We start from the raw sequence: 22,096 nt of genomic DNA on the forward strand, positions 1-22,096 counted from the left end.
CAAACGATACTCCTGGACTTGGCATAGAGACTTGCTGAAGACAACCGGTCAGAACATTCGTACGCTCCGATTTCTCGATGCGACAACATCTTCAGACTGAAACTGTACAACTTCTTGCTGAGGCTCTTTTCATGGGAAATGTCCTCCCACATATCCTTCAATTCTGTCTTCTCTTTTTTGGTGATGTAAGACGTCACATACCGAGCCACAGCCATACAGTTATCAGCCACAAACTGTATATCCATGTTAGCATTCCACATGGACAAAATCACCGGGTTGTAGTCGTTGATGTACTTGGACTCTTCGTTCCTCTTCAAATTGTATGTGTTTTTAGGTGATTTCTTCATCACATTATGTCGCAGCGAAGACATCAAACTGTTTACTCTTCCTTTAGAAATCACCGGTCGTGGAAAGCCGAAACGACATTTGGTGTAGAACTTGTCTTTGTTTCGGAATTTACGACGGCAGTACTTTCCACATCGATGGCTTTGGAAACGCAGAACTTTTTCTCTTAGGCTTTTCTTCTCCTTTGCGTTTGGAACAGCACACGTAGAATACTGTTGGATGAAACTCATCACTGAGTCTTCTGGATCCGTTCCAAATTTAGGTGCATCCTTGATCCACAGCAACATATGTATATGAGGAGCACCTCTTGCTTGGTACTCCTTTCTCCAGAAGAAATCCAACACCTCTCCAAGAGGTGGATTCTTCTTATTCATGATGAAAGACATCATAGCTTCAAATCTATGATTGAAGTACCTACATACATTGACTGGATCCAAAGAGCACAGTTCTCCGGGTGTCTTGAATTCGATGTTATCTACGTTAGCATTTGCCTCTCGTAGAAATTCAAGTAAGTCTTCCCAGCCATACTCGGCACAGCTCAGAGTGAGGAACCATGTGGGAGTACCTAAGTTCCTCAGCATACATTTTAAATCACCATGACGACGGTACCAGTACTCATTAGTACCACGCTGACACGCCATGAGATTAATCAGGTGAGAATCCAAAATACTATCTTGGACATTGACTTTATCCATAAAGTCACTTGCCGAGATGTTTTGCATGTGTATACCACTTTTCAAGATGTGGTTCACTGCATATGACAGTCCAGACAGATCGCTTTCAAACAGGAGATGAAACAAATAAGGAATGCATTGTCGAAACCTAGCATCTCCTGCATACAATCGCAAAGTCCGGTATTCAGAAGCAGGAATTTGATGAGGTCGCTCATCATATCTTCCTCACTGACCTGTTGGAAAAAGCTGTGGGAAACACCGAGCTTCCAAACTTTCCTCCCAAACACTAATGGGACTCCCTTTGGCTTGTTTCATTTGAAACAACTCAATAGCATTCCCCATGACTTCCTTGGAATGCAAAGGATGAACACTATAATGTTCATATATTTCTTCACTAGTAGAGGGTTCTACTTTCTCAATTTGACCAGCACACAAATCGCTATCCTCTTCCTCACTTACTTCCTCTTCTGCAACATATACATTCTTATAGTATTTATTATTTTTTTTCAAATACAATGTTGCCTTTTTAACTTTCCTAACATCTACTAAATCTTGCCATATTTTCTTATTCTTTGTCGGAACCCCATTAACTAAGATAACCAGAGGTTCCTCTTCCACTTTTTCTACTCCAATTGTGTTAATGTTTTTCTTGAAATCTAGAGGCAAATAAACAACTCTTCCCTTTAATCCTCTCTGTAAATCTGATGGAGGCAATTTCCCTGTCTTTGGCTCCATTCTTACAATAGCCTGAAAGGGATGGATACTTTGAATCAAAATAGATTCATAAGTATTTAAGTCCTTCAATTCAGAAGGAATCTCAACCAATTCCAGATTATTATGAACTGCTCTAGCAGGCATCTGGTTTTGTTTTAATTTGTTACAACAATAAGTACACACACGTTGATCCAATCCCAAATCAAAACAATTTTCTACCATCAAGTATGTTGCAAAATCCTTCCATTCACTATTATTTTCCCTTTCACTTTTTGCATATAAATCCACTAACTTAGTCTGATTCTTATAATAAGTGCGTCGACAACACACACAAGTGAAATTAGGCCTCTCACTTGATTTCACCTCAAACGTCGCAATTTCCCTCTGGAAATTATCTGTACTGGAAACCTGTACACTATCTTCCACATGACCCTCTACTTCTTGCTCAATTTCAACATTCTCCTCTTTACTTCCAAAGTAACAAAACTCAATTTCTTCACACATATTCTTCACATCTATTTCAGAACCATGCAAAAGAGCAGCGCATAATTGTTTCAGCATAATTGCTGGACTCTTAGCATAATACAACATTCTAACTAATTTCCTCACTTTGTTATGATGCACTGCTAGCATCCTGAAATGATGAAAAACACTCTGGCATACTCTCCTGGAAAGACAAGCCAGTGAATGACCATGCAAACCTGTCACTTCTCTTACTCTGCAAGGATCTAATTCTTGCAACAACATCATTTTCTGCTTCAAACTTTTTTTGTTAAATGACCGTACAAAATCACAAAGCAAATTGATGGAATCCTGTCGCACACTGCAAATACTACTACACTTCCAGGTGTACACAGGACCCTTAGCACGTCTTCCTAAAACCTCATTACCTAACACCTCTTCTGCCTCTGTTGTCACAAGTTTTTCTTTTTCAACTGGACAACCATCTTTCACTTCATAAGCACGACCACTGGTGTCAACTGCATGCACCAAATCATTATCCTGGAAATAACTCTCCTCATTAAAAAATGCCTCAGAGCTTGAACTATGCATCCATTCTCCAGAAAAAACTTCACAAAAATTACTACGATTAACTATTCTCTTCCATCTACTATTTCTTTTGAAATCAAAAATTGCCTTGTTTAGCTTCCTAATTCTATTGATTATCAAAATAAATAACTTACGTTTAATTTCAAATGCCTGATCAATAACTTGCTCAACTTTTTTTTTCTCTTATAAAAAACTAGTTTCTGTTGACCTTTCTTAATATTTTTTAACAAATTGCCAATTATCCTGTTGCGGAACATTCGTTTACGAATCTCCCTAAACTGTTGTTTCCTTCTACTATCATGCACAGATTTATCTCTTGCTCTAGCAGTAACATTTTTCATTGTCCTTTTCTTTCCATTTGATTTCCTTCTCGTGTTATGGACTGAAACATTTTCTGTAGTAATATTTTTTGTATTACAAATATTTCTTATGAAATATTTAGAGCTCTTACCCGGTGCTTTCTTCGTGGCTTGAGAAATCTTTTTGTTAGAGGACTGCTGGGTTTTTGTTTTCACCTGCTGTCTTTGACGTTTTGCAGCCTTTATCTGTCTTTGTATTGTAGGCATGGTAAAATCTTGAAATGATCTGCAGTTGAATCTGAGGAAAAATATAATAAAAAATGTTAATAAACATTATTACCAAACAGTAAATCAGTAACAGTGATCAAAAACTTAACACACTACTTGACATTTTAATTTGAAGATTTTTTAGTCATTGGCAATCTTACAATACAAAAATACCAGAAAAGAATCTATGCTATTTTATATGTGAATCTGATCTAATTTTATGAACATATTTTAATATTTTATTGAAGACACTACACATAACCTGTTTTTGAAGGTGTCTTTATTTTTAAATTAAACAGTTTACCTTTTTACTTTTTATTAATTATAAAATTTAAAAATAAATGTTTATATTTCCAAAGGCTCAAGCAGGTCAGCTTCCCATCCTATATCATATAGTTCGGACAAATCTGCATCCTCATCACGCTCTTCTTCATCCTCAGGATTTAAATCATCCAAAGGATCAACATCCACTGATGTTTCAATTACAAGTTCAATGATGAGGTCAAAATCAACTGATTGCAGATTGTCGCTCATGTTGAGGTTGTCTTTATCTTTAAAGAAAGATAACAACAATGAGATGTTGCAGAGTAAGAGACAAATCTCAGAGATTATAATAGTAAAATTGTTTAACAAGATTAACATTTAGCAGCTATTATTTAGCCATGTCCAGCAATGCTGAGCAGGTGAAGCCTATGTCTAATTATTCACTGAACAGGACTCATCTCTTCTTAACCTTGGATAAGCCTCACCGACTCTGTGTCCCCTGCACATACTTAAATGTAAAGGGGCAGATTTATATTAAATGGCACATCCCCAGGCATGCACCAGTTAACGTGCACCACTGCTCTGCCACCCAAGGTGTGCCGCATTTACAATCAGATAGGAGAAAGCTGCGTCAAAACCCTGCGCCTGCTTGAAGCTGGCATAGGTCTTGACGCAGCATTGTGGAGATGCAGCACCCCTGAGCCTTGCTGGAGCTGCATCGCACTTGCAATACAACTCCAGCAATGCGCCACCTTTACGGCACATATGCGTCACGCATCTGTGCCATTTTTGCCCCATGCTGCGCCGCATTGTAAATGCAGCACACCATGGGTGGCGGAACAGCGGCGCAGGATGACTGTCACATCCCTGGTGATGCGCCAGTCATCATAAATGTATCCCTAAGCTTCTTATCTTGTTAGAGATGAACTGCCATATGTATCATCAAAATATTTTACATTTCCTAAATAGCGAATTTTAAGGAATAAATAGCGATTCTTTACCATTCCTAATTTGCGATGAGCAAATTGCTAATTGCAAGTTACCCATTCATTTCCATGGGCTAGGAGGCTCATAGGAATGAAGGTTTAATTTGCGATTACCAATTTGCTCATCACAAATTAGGAATTTTTCCAAGGGTGCAGGGGTGTCTCAAGAACACCCTGCTGCACCCCTGAAAAAGAAATTTGGGGGCATATGGCACACATACATGCCCTAAGGGCATGTGTTGGCGTCATATGGCACCTTTTGTTTTTTTGAATAAAAGCTTTTTGAAAAGAATTCACAAATTACCACCAATTTACCACAATAGTTTCCAAATCCTTAATGTCATTTTTTACATAGTTTTTGTTTGATACATTGCATTCACGTAGTCACAAAATTTGCAAATCCTTCAGTGCAATTGCAAAATAAGGAATAGCAAATTTTGCTACTCCTTATTTTGCATCAAACTTGTTTGATACATACCATTTGTCTAATTAACATTCACAAAGGCCGAAATTCGTAGAATTTTGATATTAGCAAATGCTAATTACCTTCATACATATGGCCCCAAGTGAGGCCTGTCTTGCGGCATGGTGCATCTTTTGCATCACTGCTGCTTGGGTTTTATGTGGTACGTTTTTTTTACACCATGACATATCTGCCTAAATGCATCAATTTGTAATGTTGTCGCCTCATAGCAAATCTTTTGCACCACCGCTGCATCATAAAAGTGACGCACAGTGGCACAAAAGAGGCATACACCTATCATAAATCTGTCCCTACCATTTTAAATGATTAATCCAGGATGACAATAAAGTGTGTCCTATCCAGAGGTTTGTTTAAGGTGAGGCCTACTCAGGATTGCAGATTAAAGTTACGCTTGATGAAGAATACAGAGGAGATAATACATGTAAAGGCCTACCAATGAAGTAAGTAATGTGCACTTTATTGCGCTAGTCATCATAAATGTATCCCTAAGCTTCTTATCTTGTTACAGATGAACCACCATATGTACCATCAAACTATTTTGCATTTCCTAAATAGCAAATTGTAAGGAATAAATAGCAATTCTTTACTATTCCTAATTTGCAATGAGCAAATTGCTAATTGCAAATTAACCATTCATTTCCATGGGCTAGGAGGCTCATAGGAATGAAGGTTGCAATTTGTGATTAGCAATTAGCTCATCACAAAATAGGATTTTTTTCAAGCGTGCAGGGGTATCTCAAGAACACCCTGCTGCACCCCTGAAAAAGAAATTTGGGGGCATATGGCGCACATAAATTTTAACAACATTCCTTTACCTCAACAACGATTTTCAAATCATAACTTCAAAACACTACACATGGGAAAATTACTTAAATTGTCCTTAAGACACATAAAAGCGTTTTTTGATTGGCTTTCCTGCATGGTAGGGTCACTTTTAACATGGCTATGTAACACAAACATTCAAAATCTAAATTTTCCATGCACATGTGGGAGCATATTTACAAGCAATTTGCGCCACAGAGAAAGGTCTTACACTAAAATGAGAAAAATAACATCAGGGACAGTCAATTGCCTTATAAAGAAGCATACACCATTATGTCCTTGTCATGATTTTAAAAACAATTCCTTTTCCCCAAAAACGTTTTTCAAATCATAATTTCTAAACACTGCACATGGGAAAATGACTTAAAATGTCATTAAAACACATGAAAGCGTTTTTTGATTGCCTTTCGAGCATGGTTGGGTCACTTTTAACATGGCTATGTAACACAAACATTCAAAATCAAAATTTTCCATGCACACGTGGAAGCATATTTACAAGCAATTTGCGCCACAGAGAAAGGTCTTACACTAAAATGAGAAAAATAACATCAGGGACAGTCAATTGCCTTATAAAGAAGCATACACCATTATGTCCTTGTCATGGTTTTAAAAACAATTCCTTTTCCCCAAAAACGATTTTCAAATCATAATTTCTAAAAACTGCACATGGGAAAATGACTTAAAATGTCCTTAAGACACATAAATGAGTTTTTTGATTGGCTTCCCTGCATGGTAGGGTCACTTTTAACATGGCTATGTAACACAAACATTCAAACTCTAAATTTTCCATGCACATGTGGGAGCATATTTACAAGCAATTTGCGCCACAGAGAAAGGTCTTACACTAAAATGAGAAAAATAACATCAGGGACAGTCAATAGCCTTATAAAGAAGTATACACCATTATCTCCTTGTCATGATTTTAAAAACAATTCCTTTTCCCCAAAAACGATTTTCAAATCATAATTTCTAAACACTGCACATGGGAAAATGACTTAAAATGTCAATAAAACACATGAAAGCATTTTTTGATTGCCTTTCCAGCATGGTTGGGTCACTTTTAACATGGCTATGTAACACAAACATTCAAAATCAAAATTTTCCATACACATGTGAGAGCATATTTACAAGCAATTTGCGCCACATAAATCATAATTTTCTCCTTAAAGCACACTATTCTCTATCTAAAGTAAAGAAATATTTTCTCACCTTAGCAAATACTTTGAGTTTGAAAACAGTCTCAGAAACACACCAATTTGTCTGCAGCAGAGCAAAAGGTATGCACTCCAGAGTCTGCAGCTATGAAAAGCACAGAAATGCTGTAATTCTTCACACATATCTCTCATGTCACCCAATCAAAAGTCTTCCCTCACTTTTTTCAAATGAAAACCCATCCCCCCTCTGCCCTTTCTGCTTTATCTGCATGGCAACCACCTCCTGGAAGAACTCTGTTGTTTGCAAGTTCACACAACAATGTTGCAATTGAACTCTGAACTCTCAGTGCACCTGCATATCCAGTGCATTCTTTCATTTAATGACTTTTTATTGACCACTCAAAATACATCTTTCAAAGAACACATCCGTGCACCCTAACTTTTTGTTTTCAGCAATCAAAATCCACCAATCACTGTTACTGCTTCATGAACACAGAAACTCCACAGTTTTTTTCATGTCAAACTCTCATTTTTTCAACTGCCATTTCATTGCCACACTTCATCTGACTGCAGGAGAACCTTCTCTCACCATGTTTTCTGTCTGGATTGTTGGTCATAGTTATATTCACTGGGCTCAAAGGTACGTTGAAAGCAGGAATTTACCTAACCTCAATTTACAAGATGTGGAAATTAAGTGGTTTGGCCACAGAGGATTAAAATGTCACCAATTGATACCATTGGTGAAAACCTTTATGCATTTGCCCAAACCTGACCTGTTAATTGTGCACTGTGGAGGTAATGACTTGGGCACTTTGACTGGTGTAGGTCTGGAAATGCTTTTAAAGGACACCTTTGAGCAATTAATGGCACTTTTTCCTCAGACTGCCTTGGTATATTCAAATATATGCCAAAGACAGAAATGGAGGTGGTCAAACCAATTTTGTCCACAAATTGAGAAGTCGAGGAAGCATGTAAACAAATCTGTTTCAGCTTACATGAGAGACCATGGAATGGGCTCCCTGTACAACAATAACTTGCGTTACTACATGCAAGATATCTACAGAGGAGATGGAGTTCACTTCTCAGATGAGGGCAACAGAATTTTCACTCTGAATTTAAGAATGTGCATTGGTACCTACTTATAAGTACCTAAATGTACCATAAACCCAAAAGCTCTTCTCAGAGCTACCCTACATCTGATCACTCACAATTATTATTTAACTCTAACATTTTTCAGTAATTTTCAACAAAATACGCTACCGGGGCCGCTACCCGGTACGCGAACCGGGAGCTAACCTCGCGAAATTTTTTTTAAAAATGTTTTTTTTTCGCACATATAAGCCTCCTCAGCCACCCTCAGAAAACCTAGGGGGTCAAGATAACTCTACCGTGCCCCCTTCTACCCATTCTGAACATTATTTGCCCTCCATCTTGTATCTTAATTCGACCGAAACACAAAATGGTGGACTCCCGGAACGCTTAAGGTCCGCGAACCGGGGCGCTCAACGGTTCGCGTACCGGGTCGCTCCCTCGGAAGCGCACCATCAAAAAAGGTGGGAAAGTAGTTCACACAAAAGCCACTTGAGACAATTTCACCAAATATAGATTAGCTCATACTACATACCAATCCCTACCATTTTCACAAATTTGATTGGAATTCCATTTAGCCATTTAGCCTGTAGACCTCTCTAAATACCGTGAGGTAAATTACTTCACAAAACACATCTGAAGTGTTGGAATTGACAACCAATTAAAATGTTACTTTCATTTTCTACTTTTTTTACCTGACATTTGATTGGTTATGTACCCGAATATATATAAAGGAAGAGAAGGAAACACAGCCATTTTGACTACTACTTCCTGGTGTACATTTCAATAGGATTTTCATTAATAACTTCAACTTCTTTTTAAAGGTAAGTTGTTATTTTTAAAACTGAAGTATATTGTGCACTTTAAGTTAATATGGCAAACTTTTTCTGATAGATATATACTATCCCTCTGTAGTAGTTATACATTTAGATAGACTTCTCTGTTATAGTTATGGATGGAGTTAGGCTTGTCTTGTATAATTATGAATTTACTTACGTTAAATCACATACACTTTTTTATATTCCTACTTCCACTCTGATACTATACACTGCCCAAAGATAAATTCACTGTTAAAAACTGCCTATCTAAAATTAATCCCAACAGTGCCCTACCTCTACTAATATATATTTTTTTTATGCAAATTTCAGGGAAAATGGAAAGCGAACAAAAAATTTCATTTGAAATTGTCCTTCCAGAGTCCAACACAGAAATCATTGATCCAAATGAGATTGAATTTATGGATGAAACTTGGGACCAAGAACTACTGCAATGTGTACAAGCAGTAGATAACCTCCTTGCAAATGAGGACATTTTACAACCTCAGAGACTACAATGTATATTCCATGATAATTATGAAATTTCTGACAATGAAATGTTAGAAAGTTTAATAAATTATGAAACACAATAAAAAATGCTTTAAAAAAAAAAAAAAAAAAAAATAATCAACAAAACCAACAATCAATTAACATACAGCATTTGAAAAGTCTATCATTCATTTTTCATTGCAGTACGCTGCCCAGAACGCTTCCCGGTTCGCGGACCGGGCGCTACCCGCGGGGCCCTTTTAAAGCCTCCACATTAAACCTAAGGGGTCAGGGAGGATCTACTATGCCCCCTTATGGTTATTTCCACCTTTGTTTTGGCCTCCTTTTGTCTCTCAATCCTACCGAGAGACAAGATGGCGGCCGCTCCGGACTGTTTGGAATGTTTACAGACGCCGGATAACCAATCAGCTTCGCTACGCGAAGTTTTGGTACGCGCCCCGGTCCGCGAACCGGGAGCTGCCCAGTCCGCTGTTACAGATATATATCTTTTTTTAAACGTTAATTTCTCAAAATCCACTGGAGCACATATATTGAGACCTACAAAAGGCACATCGGGCTACCAGTCTCTACAATTTTGCCAAGTTTCGTGCAAATCCATTCAGCCGTTCGGGCTAAAAGTGCGACAGACCGCCCTATGGAAAACTCAATGTTAAAAACACGTTTTGGGACCCCCCTTTTTTCTCGGCCCCCCCTTGACAAACCCCCCCCAAATTTCCAGGGGCTGCTCAGAAACAAAATGTTCCATTTTCCAGAAAATTTCAGCCAATTCCGTCCACAAACGCCAAAGTTATTAGACATAGAATTTTCAAAAATCCCATAGGGAAAAAATCCTAACTATATATACCTACTGGCGACCGCCAGTAGGTAATATATATATATATATATATATATATATATATATATATATATATATATATATATATATATATATATATTATCCACCAAATGCCCACTTGGACTACAGGTTCCATGCTGCAAAGCGCGCACGAAGCGCGTGCTACTAAAGGCGGGGTTTGCAGAGGTGGAGCTCCCTGTGGCAGTTCAGAGACACTGAGACCTCTGATGAAGAAGCGAGTGCTTTGAAACGCGTAAGGTCGAAAGTAAGATAAAATTAATATTCAAAGAGAAGTGTGGCGTGGTCTTGTCCTTTGAAGAACACCAATGGCGACACTTGTGGCAGGTGGGACTGGATGGTGGAAGATGCTGTGAGTGCGCCCCTACAAGCTTGGGCGTTTGGTGGATAATATATATCAAGGGGAAATAGGCTACCGCCTGACACTGGAGTCGGGTATGGTTCCCCCGCAGCCCCCACAAATGACAGGAAGCAACAGGGAACCACACGACATTGGAAACGGTAAACGTTCCAGGGAGACAGTCCACAAAAGCACCAACGCTGTGCAGAGAAACTGCAAAAGGCACAGTATCACGTGGGACTACAAGGACCATCAAGCCTAGCAACCGCCACACTGTGGGCGTCCACCAGAGGGCTGGCATAGACTTAAAAACAGTTCCTTTAAACCACTTGAGACTTTTACTAACTGGGGCGAGACCTTTGATAAAGTTTTCAGGAAAAACAAAACGCGTTAGGTGCCTCAGACTGCTCCGTAAATAAATGCTGTGAGCATTTCGTGTAACGTGTGCGACTCTTCTTCTCTCTGAATTGGCGAGAGACTTTGATGGATACATAGCGGCCTGGTCCGGCCGCAGAGATCACGCACCGCCCGCCAGAGCGCCACTTTTTCCCCGACCGTGACCACAACGGCACGACTCGGCAAAACCGATATCAAGGGGAAATAGGCTGCCGCCTGACACTGGAGTCGGGTATGGTTCCCCCGCAGCCCCCACAAATGACGGGAAGCAACAGGGAGCTACACGACATTGGAAACGGTAAACGTTCCAGGGAGACAGTCCACAACATCACCAACGCTGTGCAGAGAAACTGCAAAAGGCACAGTATCACGAGGGACTACAAGGACCATCAAGCCTAACAACCACCACACTGTGGTCGTCCACCAGAGGGCTGGCATAGACTTAAAAACAGTTCCTTTAAACCACTCGAGACTTTTACTAACTGGGGCGAGACCTTTGATAAAGTTTTCAGGAAAAACGAAACACGTTAGGTACCTCAGACTGCTCCGTAAATAAATGCTGTGAGCATTTCGTGTAACGTGTGCGACTCTTCTTCTCTCTGAATTGGCGAGAGACTTTGATGGATATATATATATATATATATATATATATATATATATATATATATATATATATATATATATATATATATATATATATAAACGCTCCAAGGTTGTCCCAAACTTTGAAAATGCACTCCAACTCTCACCGATTACGGGTGTAAGCAGTGACAGCACACCACAGGTAGCACCAGCATATCGATCTTCCTTCTGCTCAATTCGTGACGCCTGACGCGTTTCAGTGCCTCCGCACTTCTTCAGAGGCGTGGTCTCCACATGCCCAACCATTTCAATACCGATCATCCAATGAGCGGCTCGGTTGAGCCCAGATGGCATTCTGGGACATGTGGTTTAGTTGTGGCATGTTGTCCCGCTCACAATCCCTTTGTTTGTGAAAGTTATCCATGTGAGACTCAGTAACATCTGGAGCCTCATGGTCCCCACTTTAGCGGGGTGGTGCATTTTCTGCGGCAGGACGGCCGCAATATATAAACGCTCCAAGGTTGTCCCAAACTTTGAAAATGCACTCCAACTCTCACCGATTACGGGTGTAAGCAGTGACAGCACACCACAGGTAGCAGCAGCATATCGATCTTCCTTCTGCTCAATTCGTGACGCCTGACGCGTTTCAGTGCCTCCGCACTTCTTCAGAGGCGTGGTCTCCAAATGCCCAACCATTTCAATACCGATCATCCAATGAGCGGCTCGGTTGAGCCCAGATGGCATTCTGGGACATGTGGTTTAGTTGTGGCATGTTGTCCCGCTCACAATCCCTTTGTTTGTGAAAGTTATCCATGTGAGACTCAGTAACATCTGGAGCCTCATGGTCCCCACTTTAGCGGGGTGGTGCATTTTCTGCGGCAGGACGGCCGCAATATATAAACGCTCCAAGGTTGTCCCAAACTTTGAAAATGCACTCCAACTCTCACCGATTACGGGTGTAAGCAGTGACAGCACACCACAGGTAGCAGCAGCATATCGATCTTCCTTCTGCTCAATTCGTGACGCCTGACGCGTTTCAGTGCCTCCGCACTTCTTCAGAGGCGTGGTCTCCACATGCCCAACCATTTCAATACCGATCATCCAATGAGCGGCTCGGTTGAGCCCAGATTGCATTCTGGGACATGTGGTTTAGTTGTGGCATGTTGTCCCGCTCACAATCCCTTTGTTTGTGAAAGTTATCCATGTGAGACTCAGTAACATCTGGAGCCTCATGGTCCCCACTTTAGCGGGGTGGTGCATTTTCTGCGGCAGGACGGCCGCAATATATAAACGCTCCAAGGTTGTCCCAAACTTTGAAAATGCACTCCAACTCTCACCGATTACGGGTGTAAGCAGTGACAGCACACCACAGGTAGCAGCAGCATATCGATCTTCCTTCTGCTCAATTCGTGACGCCTGACGCGTTTCAGTGCCTCCGCACTTCTTCAGAGGCGTGGTCTCCACATGCCCAACCATTTCAATACCGATCATCCAATGAGCGGCTCGGTTGAGCCCAGATGGCATTCTGGGACATGTGGTTTAGTTGTGGCATGTTGTCCCGCTCACAATCCCTTTGTTTGTGAAAGTTATCCATGTGAGACTCAGTAACATCTGGAGCCTCATGGTCCCCACTTTAGCGGGGTGGTGCATTTTCTGCGGCAGGACGGCCGCAATATATAAACGCTCCAAGGTTGTCCCAAACTTTGAAAATGCACTCCAACTCTCACCGATTACGGGTGTAAGCAGTGACAGCACACCACAGGTAGCAGCAGCATATCGATCTTCCTTCTGCTCAATTCGTGATGCCTGACCCGTTTCAGTGCCTCCGCACTTCTTCAGAGGCGTGGTCTCCACATGCCCAACCATTTCAATACCGATCATCCAATGAGCGGCTCGGTTGAGCCCAGATGGCATTCTGGGACATGTTGTTTAGTTGTGGCATGTTGTCCCGCTCACAATCCCTTTGTTTGTGAAAGTTATCCATGTGAGACTCAGTAACATCTGGAGCCTCATGGTCCCCACTTTAGCGGGGTGGAGCATTTTCTGCGGCAGGACGGCCGCAATATATAAACGCTCCAAGGTTGTCCCAAACTTTGAAAATGCACTCCAACTCTCACCGATTACGGGTGTAAGCAGTGACAGCACACCACAGGTAGCAGCAGCATATCGATCTTCCTTCTGCTCAATTCGTGACGCCTGACGCGTTTCAGTGCCTCCGCACTTCTTCAGAGGCGTGGTCTCCACATGCCCAACCATTTCAATACCGATCATCCAATGAGCGGCTCGGTTGAGCCCAGATGGCATTCTGGGACATGTGGTTTAGTTGTGGCATGTTGTCCCGCTCACAATCCCTTTGTTTGTGAAAGTTATCCATGTGAGACTCAGTAACATCTGGAGCCTCATGGTCCCCACTTTAGCGGGGTGGTGCATTTTCTGCGGCAGGACGGCCGCAATATATAAACGCTCCAAGGTTGTCCCAAACTTTGAAAATGCACTCCAACTCTCACCGATTACGGGTGTAAGCAGTGACAGCACACCACAGGTAGCAGCAGCATATCGATCTTCCTTCTGCTCAATTCGTGACGCCTGACGCGTTTCAGTGCCTCCGCACTTCTTCAGAGGCGTGGTCTCCACATGCCCAACCATTTCAATACCGATCATCCAATGAGCGGCTCGGTTGAGCCCAGATGGCATTCTGGGACATGTGGTTTAGTTGTGGCATGTTGTCCCGCTCACAATCCCTTTGTTTGTGAAAGTTATCCATGTGAGACTCAGTAACATCTGGAGCCTCATGGTCCCCACTTTAGCGGGGTGGTGCATTTTCTGCGGCAGGACGGCCGCAATATATAAACGCTCCAAGGTTGTCCCAAACTTTGAAAATGCACTCCAACTCTCACCGATTACGGGTGTAAGCAGTGACAGCACACCACAGGTAGCAGCAGCATATCGATCTTCCTTCTGCTCAATTCGTGACGCCTGACGCGTTTCAGTGCCTCCGCACTTCTTCAGAGGCGTGGTCTCCACATGCCCAACCATTTCAATACCGATCATCCAATGAGCGGCTCGGTTGAGCCCAGATGGCATTCTGGGACATGTGGTTTAGTTGTGGCATGTTGTCCCGCTCACAATCCCTTTGTTTGTGAAAGTTATCCATGTGAGACTCAGTAACATCTGGAGCCTCATGGTCCCCACTTTAGCGGGGTGGTGCATTTTCTGCGGCAGGACGGCCGCAATATATAAACGCTCCAAGGTTGTCCCAAACTTTGAAAATGCACTCCAACTCTCACCGATTACGGGTGTAAGCAGTGACAGCACACCACAGGTAGCAGCAGCATATCGATCTTCCTTCTGCTCAATTCGTGACGCCTGACGCGTTTCAGTGCCTCCGCACTTCTTCAGAGGCGTGGTCTCCACATGCCCAACCATTTCAATACCGATCATCCAATGAGCGGCTCGGTTGAGCCCAGATGGCATTCTGGGACATGTGGTTTAGTTGTGGCATGTTGTCCCGCTCACAATCCCTTTGTTTGTGAAAGTTATCCATGTGAGACTCAGTAACATCTGGAGCCTCATGGTCCCCACTTTAGCGGGGTGGTGCATTTTCTGCGGCAGGACGGCCGCAATATATAAACGCTCCAAGGTTGTCCCAAACTTTGAAAATGCACTCCAACTCTCACCGATTACGGGTGTAAGCAGTGACAGCACACCACCGGTAGCAGCAGCATATCGATCTTCCTTCTGCTCAATTCGTGACGCCTGACGCGTTTCAGTGCCTCCGCACTTCTTCAGAGGCGTGGTCTCCACATGCCCAACCATTTCAATACCGATCATCCAATGAGCGGCTCGGTTGAGCCCAGATGGCATTCTGGGACATGTGGTTTAGTTGTGGCATGTTGTCCCGCTCACAATCCCTTTGTTTGTGAAAGTTATCCATGTGAGACTCAGTAACATCTGGAGCCTCATGGTCCCCACTTTAGCGGGGTGGTGCATTTTCTGCGGCAGGACGGCCGCAATATATAAACGCTCCAAGGTTGTCCCAAACTTTGAAAATGCACTCCAACTCTCACCGATTACGGGTGTAAGCAGTGACAGCACACCACAGGTAGCAGCAGCATATCGATCTTCCTTCTGCTCAATTCGTGACGCCTGACGCGTTTCAGTGCCTCCGCACTTCTTCAGAGGCGTGGTCTCCACATGCCCAACCATTTCAATACCGATCATCCAATGAGCGGCTCGGTTGAGCCCAGATGGCATTCTGGGACATGTGGTTTAGTTGTGGCATGTTGTCCCGCTCGCAATCCCTTTGTTTGTGAAAGTTATCCATGTGAGACTCAGTAACATCTGGAGCCTCATGGTCCCCACTTTAGCGGGGTGGTGCATTTTCTGCGGCAGGACGGCCGCAATATATAAACGCTCCAAGGTTGTCCCAAACTTTGAAAATGCACTCCAACTCTCACCGATTACGGGTGTAAGCAGTGACAGCACACCACAGGTAGCAGCAGCATATCGATCTTCCTTCTGCTCAATTCGTGACGCCTGACGCGTTTCAGTGCCTCCGCACTTCTTCAGAGGCGTGGTCTCCACATGCCCAACCATTTCAATACCGATCATCCAATGAGCGGCTCGGTTGAGCCCAGATGGCATTCTGGGACATGTGGTTTAGTTGTGGCATGTTGTCCCGCTCCCAATCCCTTTGTTTGTGAAAGTTATCCATGTGAGACTCAGTAACATCTGGAGCCATGGTCCCCACTTTAGCGGGGTGGTGCATTTTCTGCGGCGGTTTTTTGAATGCTAGTTTCTAACTATGCCTACAGAGGAAGGACATGTGAAGAAAGAAGAAAAAATGCACAGAAAGAAGCAAAAGAAATGCAACAGAAGCCCACAAAGACAAAGAAAAGTGCAGGAAAGAAGCAAGGCATGTGCAGAGAGAACCAACAGAGGAGCAGAAAGAGGCCTTGTAGCAAAATCCTCCTGTGCCCACAACTTTTTCAGACAGGTACTGGTGGTAACCAACTCTGATTAACCAGGCCTAGAGCCAGTGCTATGCTAAAAGACACTTAGAATACAGTGAAAACACCTACATACACTAGGGAACACTATGCGTTGAGGTACCCCTGTGATTAGCATGACCTCCTCTAGAAGGCCCTATAAAATAATAGGGCAGGGGGATTAAACTACCTCTAAGTCAGAGGTGCAGAAATATGCTACTTTAACTAGTAGTCACGTTAGCAGAGTGGTGGAGAAAGGGTGCTGGGCGTCCAAAAAAGCTCAGGAATTCCGCTGCATAGGACTTACAGGAGGTACCAGGAGAGATTCTTGGCCCCCAAACTCCCTCAGGACTAAATTGTACTTCATTCCCCATTCCGTTGTCCGTTATTGTTCCCCAGAAGGTGTTTATATGACGATGGGTCCAAATGTGAGTACTAGACAGTGTCTGTCTCTCCCTCTTCCTGCTGAATTTGCGGATATCCCACTTTGTGGGCAACTGGTGGTACAGATGTGGGACTGCTGCATATACCGCCGGTTTTGATTACAGTTAAGGATAAAGCTATTTTGCCTTGCATCCCTCAGTATAAAATACCGCAGGCCGGAGAACGGGCCTTGTTACAGATTGTTCAGGATTTGATCAAGAAAGGAGTGGTGGAGAAGATGTCTGCCAATATTTGTAATTGTCCTAGTCTTCCGATTCTTAAATGGACACCCTCAGATTCCCGTGCTGATCATCACAATGTTTATCATTTTGTGATTGATTTGTGTGAAGTTAACAAGATATTAATTCCTCAGTTTCCAGTGGTCCCAGATATTACTACACTTTTAACAATGATTCCTTCCACTGCTAAATACTTTTCTGTCATTGATTTGAAAATTGCGTTCTTTAGTATTCCTATTCATCCAGATAACAGATATCTGTATGGGTGCGCCCTAGCTTGTAGAAGCTTTAGATTCTGTTGAGCTCCACAGGGCTATACTGAGAGACCAAGTATTTATAGTCAGGCTTTGAAGAATCGATTGGATTCCCTTTTGCTTCCTACCAGTAATGTATTGGTGCTGTATGTTGATGATCTCCTTGTCGCTTCCGACACGGAGCAAGGTTGTAGCGATAGTACTGTTAGATTTGTTGTTGCATTTGGCTCATCAAGGCCATAAGGTTTCTCTTTATAAATTTGAGTATTGTCGACAGGAGGTCCCCTACTTAGGTTGCCTACTGTCGAAGGAGGGTAGGAGATTGACCCCTGAGCGCATCAGAACTATTGTCAAAATACCTGTTCCACAAACTCTGAAAGATATGCGCGCTTTTAAAGGTATCACTTCCTATTGCAGGCAGTGTATAGCTAGTTATTCTTTACTAATCAAACCCTTGCGCTAACAACGAAAGAAGTACATTAGCCTTTGCCTTGGATGCCTGAATGTCAGCAGCCTTTCGAGCAATTAGAAAATGCGCTTTGTTGGGCTCCAGTACTCAGCATCCCAGATTATACTTAACCGTTTGTGTTGTACGTCCATGAGATGGCTGATTGAGCGCTTTCTGTTTTAACACAAAAATGTGATGATAAGCAACAGCTGTGTGCTTATATTCTGCTGTCCTTGATCCAGTCGCAAGAGCCCTCCCGAGTTGTCTCATAGCGGTCGCGGCCATGGCCACTTTGATCAGACAATCGGCTGGACTCGTACATGATACTGACCTCACAGTCATGGTTCCCCATGCTGTGGATACACTTTTGAATAAGACAAAGACACAGCACCTCACCAGTGCACGTCTTACTGGCTATGAATTAACGTTGTTTGCTAAACACATTATGATCAAGAGATGTGCCACTCTGAATCCAGCCACATTACTACTCCTCCCTTCTGAGAGTGATGAAATTGACAAACATGATTGTATCTGCCGGACGGAAGAAGAGACGAAAGGACGGTTAGACCTGACTGATGTTCCCTTATCTGACCCACAAGGGGAACTATGGGCCAGATGTAAGAAGCCTAATACCGGTCGGTAACGGCCGAAATTACCGAATTTTGGCCGTTACCGACCGGTATTAGGCTTTTCAGATGTAGGAGGCCACATTTCAGGATTCGGTAAATTACCGTATTCTTAAAATACCGATTCGGTAAATTACCGAATCTGTAATGTAGGGAGCACTCAAGTGAGTGCTTCTTACATTTAAGGATTCGTTATTTACCACCAACTATTAGTTGGTGGTAAATAACTAATTCCTTTTAAACAGCAATTTTTTGCTTTTTATTCAGTGCCATGTGGCAGACATACATGCCCTTAGGGCATGTATGTGTGCCACATGTGGACCCATGCACTATTCAGAGGTGCAACAGGGTGTCAATTTGACACCCTGCCACCCTTGAAAGGGTTCCCCCTATTACCGATTCGGTATTTACTGAATCGGTAATTCCCATTCATTCCTATGGGCCTCCAGGCCCATAGGAATGAATGGGAATTACTGAATCAGTATTTACCGATTCGGTAAATACCGAATCGGTAAATACTGATTCTTAATTACCGAATCTTACGGATTCGGTAATTTTTACTGAAAAATTGTCTACATCCCAGAGGAGATGAGGTGTGGCGCCGCGGCTAGGCCGACTGACTCCGGAATCTGGGGATCACGGTTCGATCCCCGGCACAGGTGGCAGATTAGCCCAGCACCATGTGACTCTGGGCAATAGCTTGCTTAATCTTTCCGACGGCCCCCAGCGCCTAGAGACCCTTACGGGTGATTGTGCGCTTTACAAATGTGGATTATTATTATTATTATTATTATTATTGTTATTATTTACCTATTCTTAAATATCGAATCAGTAAAATTCAGTATTTAAGAATAGGTAAATTGAGATTACCTACATCTGGCCCCTATATGTTGATGGCTCGCTCTTGTTTTAAGTTACCAGATGGCACTACAACTGTGGCTTACCCTATCACCACACTGCGTACAGTAGTAGAGAAATCCTGAGATCCTTATCAGTCAGCCCAAGCTGCTGAGCTTGTTGCCCTTATACGAGCTTGTGAATTGAGTGAGGGGCTGGTTGTCAATATTTAAATGGACAGCCTGTATGCCTTCAGGGTTGCTCACAATTTTGGGCGACTCTGGTCTGAGAGAGGGTTTCTTACTTCACATGGCACCAAAATCCAGCACGGGCACCCCAATTTAGGCTTTTGTCTGCTTTGACACTCCCTAATAAATTGGCTATAGTGAAGTGTAGCACACACAGAAATGTTACTGACGATGTAGGAAGGGGAAATGCTTTTGCTGATCAGACAGCTAAAGAAACGGCCTGGACTAAGATGAAAAGAATGTGTGTTGCAGGCCCTACTAGGTGGGTGCCTGAAGCTGCCATGTTTGAGGGCACACTTGAGAATGTGAAAGAGATTCAAAGTGAAGCCACATTCAAAGAATTGGCAACATGGCAGGAAAGTACAGCATAATTAAATGATGAGGGATGTTAGATTGATGAGTCAGGAAAACAGAGATAAATGTTGCCTGAAGCATACGTTCGTCCTGTTGTTACGATGGCCCAGCTCATATCAGTGCTAAAGGTATTTGCAAGTTGTTGGACCCTGTATGGAAAAATGACAATATCCCCAAGACAGCTGCACACTTAGTGAAGTACTGTTTGGTGTGTATGATGCACAATCTTGGAAAGGGCACCCAACACCACCTGATAATTTTGCACCGCCCACTTTTCCTTTTGAGGTCCTCCAGATGGATTATATAGAATTAGATATTCTTAACTGTCATATTAAATGATATCCCTCAGGAACACTGTATTTAGCGTTCATGGATCTGTCCTCATCGTTTGACCGAGTGAATAGATCCAAGCTATGGACTATACTCATTAAACTTGGTGTGGATGGAAATATTGTCCATTTCCTTGCCGATTTGCACAGGGATTTGACCACTACAGTGAGGTATGACCAAAGGGGGAATTGCGCCCAGGGAATATGCATCATTAATGGTGTTAGGCAGGGATGTATCTTGGCCCCCCTACTGTTCACCCTTTATATTAACAATTTGGATCAAGTCTTAGGGGAAGCCAGTAAAGATATTCCACGTGTGGGGGAGCAATTTATCCCAGCTCTACTCTATGTGGATGATGCTGCCTTATTAGCGAGAACTGCGGTTGGTTTACAACACCTTTTAACCTCCTTTGCTGTTTTTATGAGATCTTTGGACCTAAGTGTAAATTTCTCAAAATCACACTCAATGATAAAAGGCATTAATCCCAAAAGGGTTACATCTCTCCATTGTGAGGGTAATATGATCACTAGGGTTACTATTTTCCCCTACCTAGGTGTATTATTTGATGAGAGAGGCACATGGGGCCCGCAAATGAATGCTAAGAGAAATGTTTGGCTAGATCCACATCTGCAGTTCTAGGTTTCGCACGTAGGTTAGGGTCAAAACCAATACAAGCCCTGTTAAATGTATATAGAGCTATAGAGCTAAATGCACCTGTATCGCAATCTATGGCTCGGATATTTGGGGATTCAGGGAAGCGAAGACACCTGCTATCGGTGTCTCAATCCACTCCAACATATATAATTCATCAAGAGAGTGGGACATTGCAATGACACCCTTATTAAAATGGATTGCAAATTGGCTAAACCCGGAACTTGAAATGAAACGTGAAATTCTAAGAGATTGCTTCACTTTAGATCGAGGCAGTAGTATTCCCTGGTTGGGTTACGTTAAAAGGCTGGCTGAGAAATTGGGACAGCCAGAACTATTTAATTCTCCAGACAAATTAGTAAAGGGAGATATGCAGTGGGTTAAGAAATTTTATTTATATGGGGCACTTATCGAAAGAGAGAAAAGGGAGATGGTAAAACCAGCGGTACGTGCCCATCAATTGTTAAAAACGTCTTGTGCAATTGAACCTTATTTACACGTGGATACCAACTCTAACCTTACATTTTCTCCTCGCAGATCCCCCGGGATGGAGAAGGGTGGAAGATCTGGAAGTTTGTTCTTGTGATAACTTCTCCACCCAGGATACATTGCACTTTGTTTTATTCTGCAAGCATTTTTTATATATTCGGGGACGTTTTAATCTCCCAATTCTAAAGGATGAAGGATTTTTACAAGCAAAACCAGCGCTTATATATTTACAGATGTTGTCCAATGTATGGTAAGTTTTTAATATAGTGAGTTTCCTCACTGCAGCAGTTAGGATAAGTAGGAAAAATGTGAGAGTGATCTCCATGACCCAGTTTACATTAATTAATTTTCTAATAATTAGGTTTTAACGTTACATTAAAAGTTTGTTTATCTTGTGTATGTAACCTGTGCAATATCTTTGTTGTTAACAAATGTCACATTAATTTTTACGTTTTTGTATAGAATGCTTTTATGGTTTTAATTAACCGAATAAAGTACTTTGACTGATATCCCTCAGGTAGGGTCATGTTTAGCACTGACTATAAAAACTCGGGGAGAACATGGT

The sequence above is a fragment of the Lissotriton helveticus genome, chromosome 12, assembly GCF_964261635.1.
Source record: "Lissotriton helveticus chromosome 12, aLisHel1.1, whole genome shotgun sequence".
In the NCBI taxonomy this organism is placed as follows: Eukaryota; Metazoa; Chordata; class Amphibia; order Caudata; family Salamandridae; genus Lissotriton; species Lissotriton helveticus.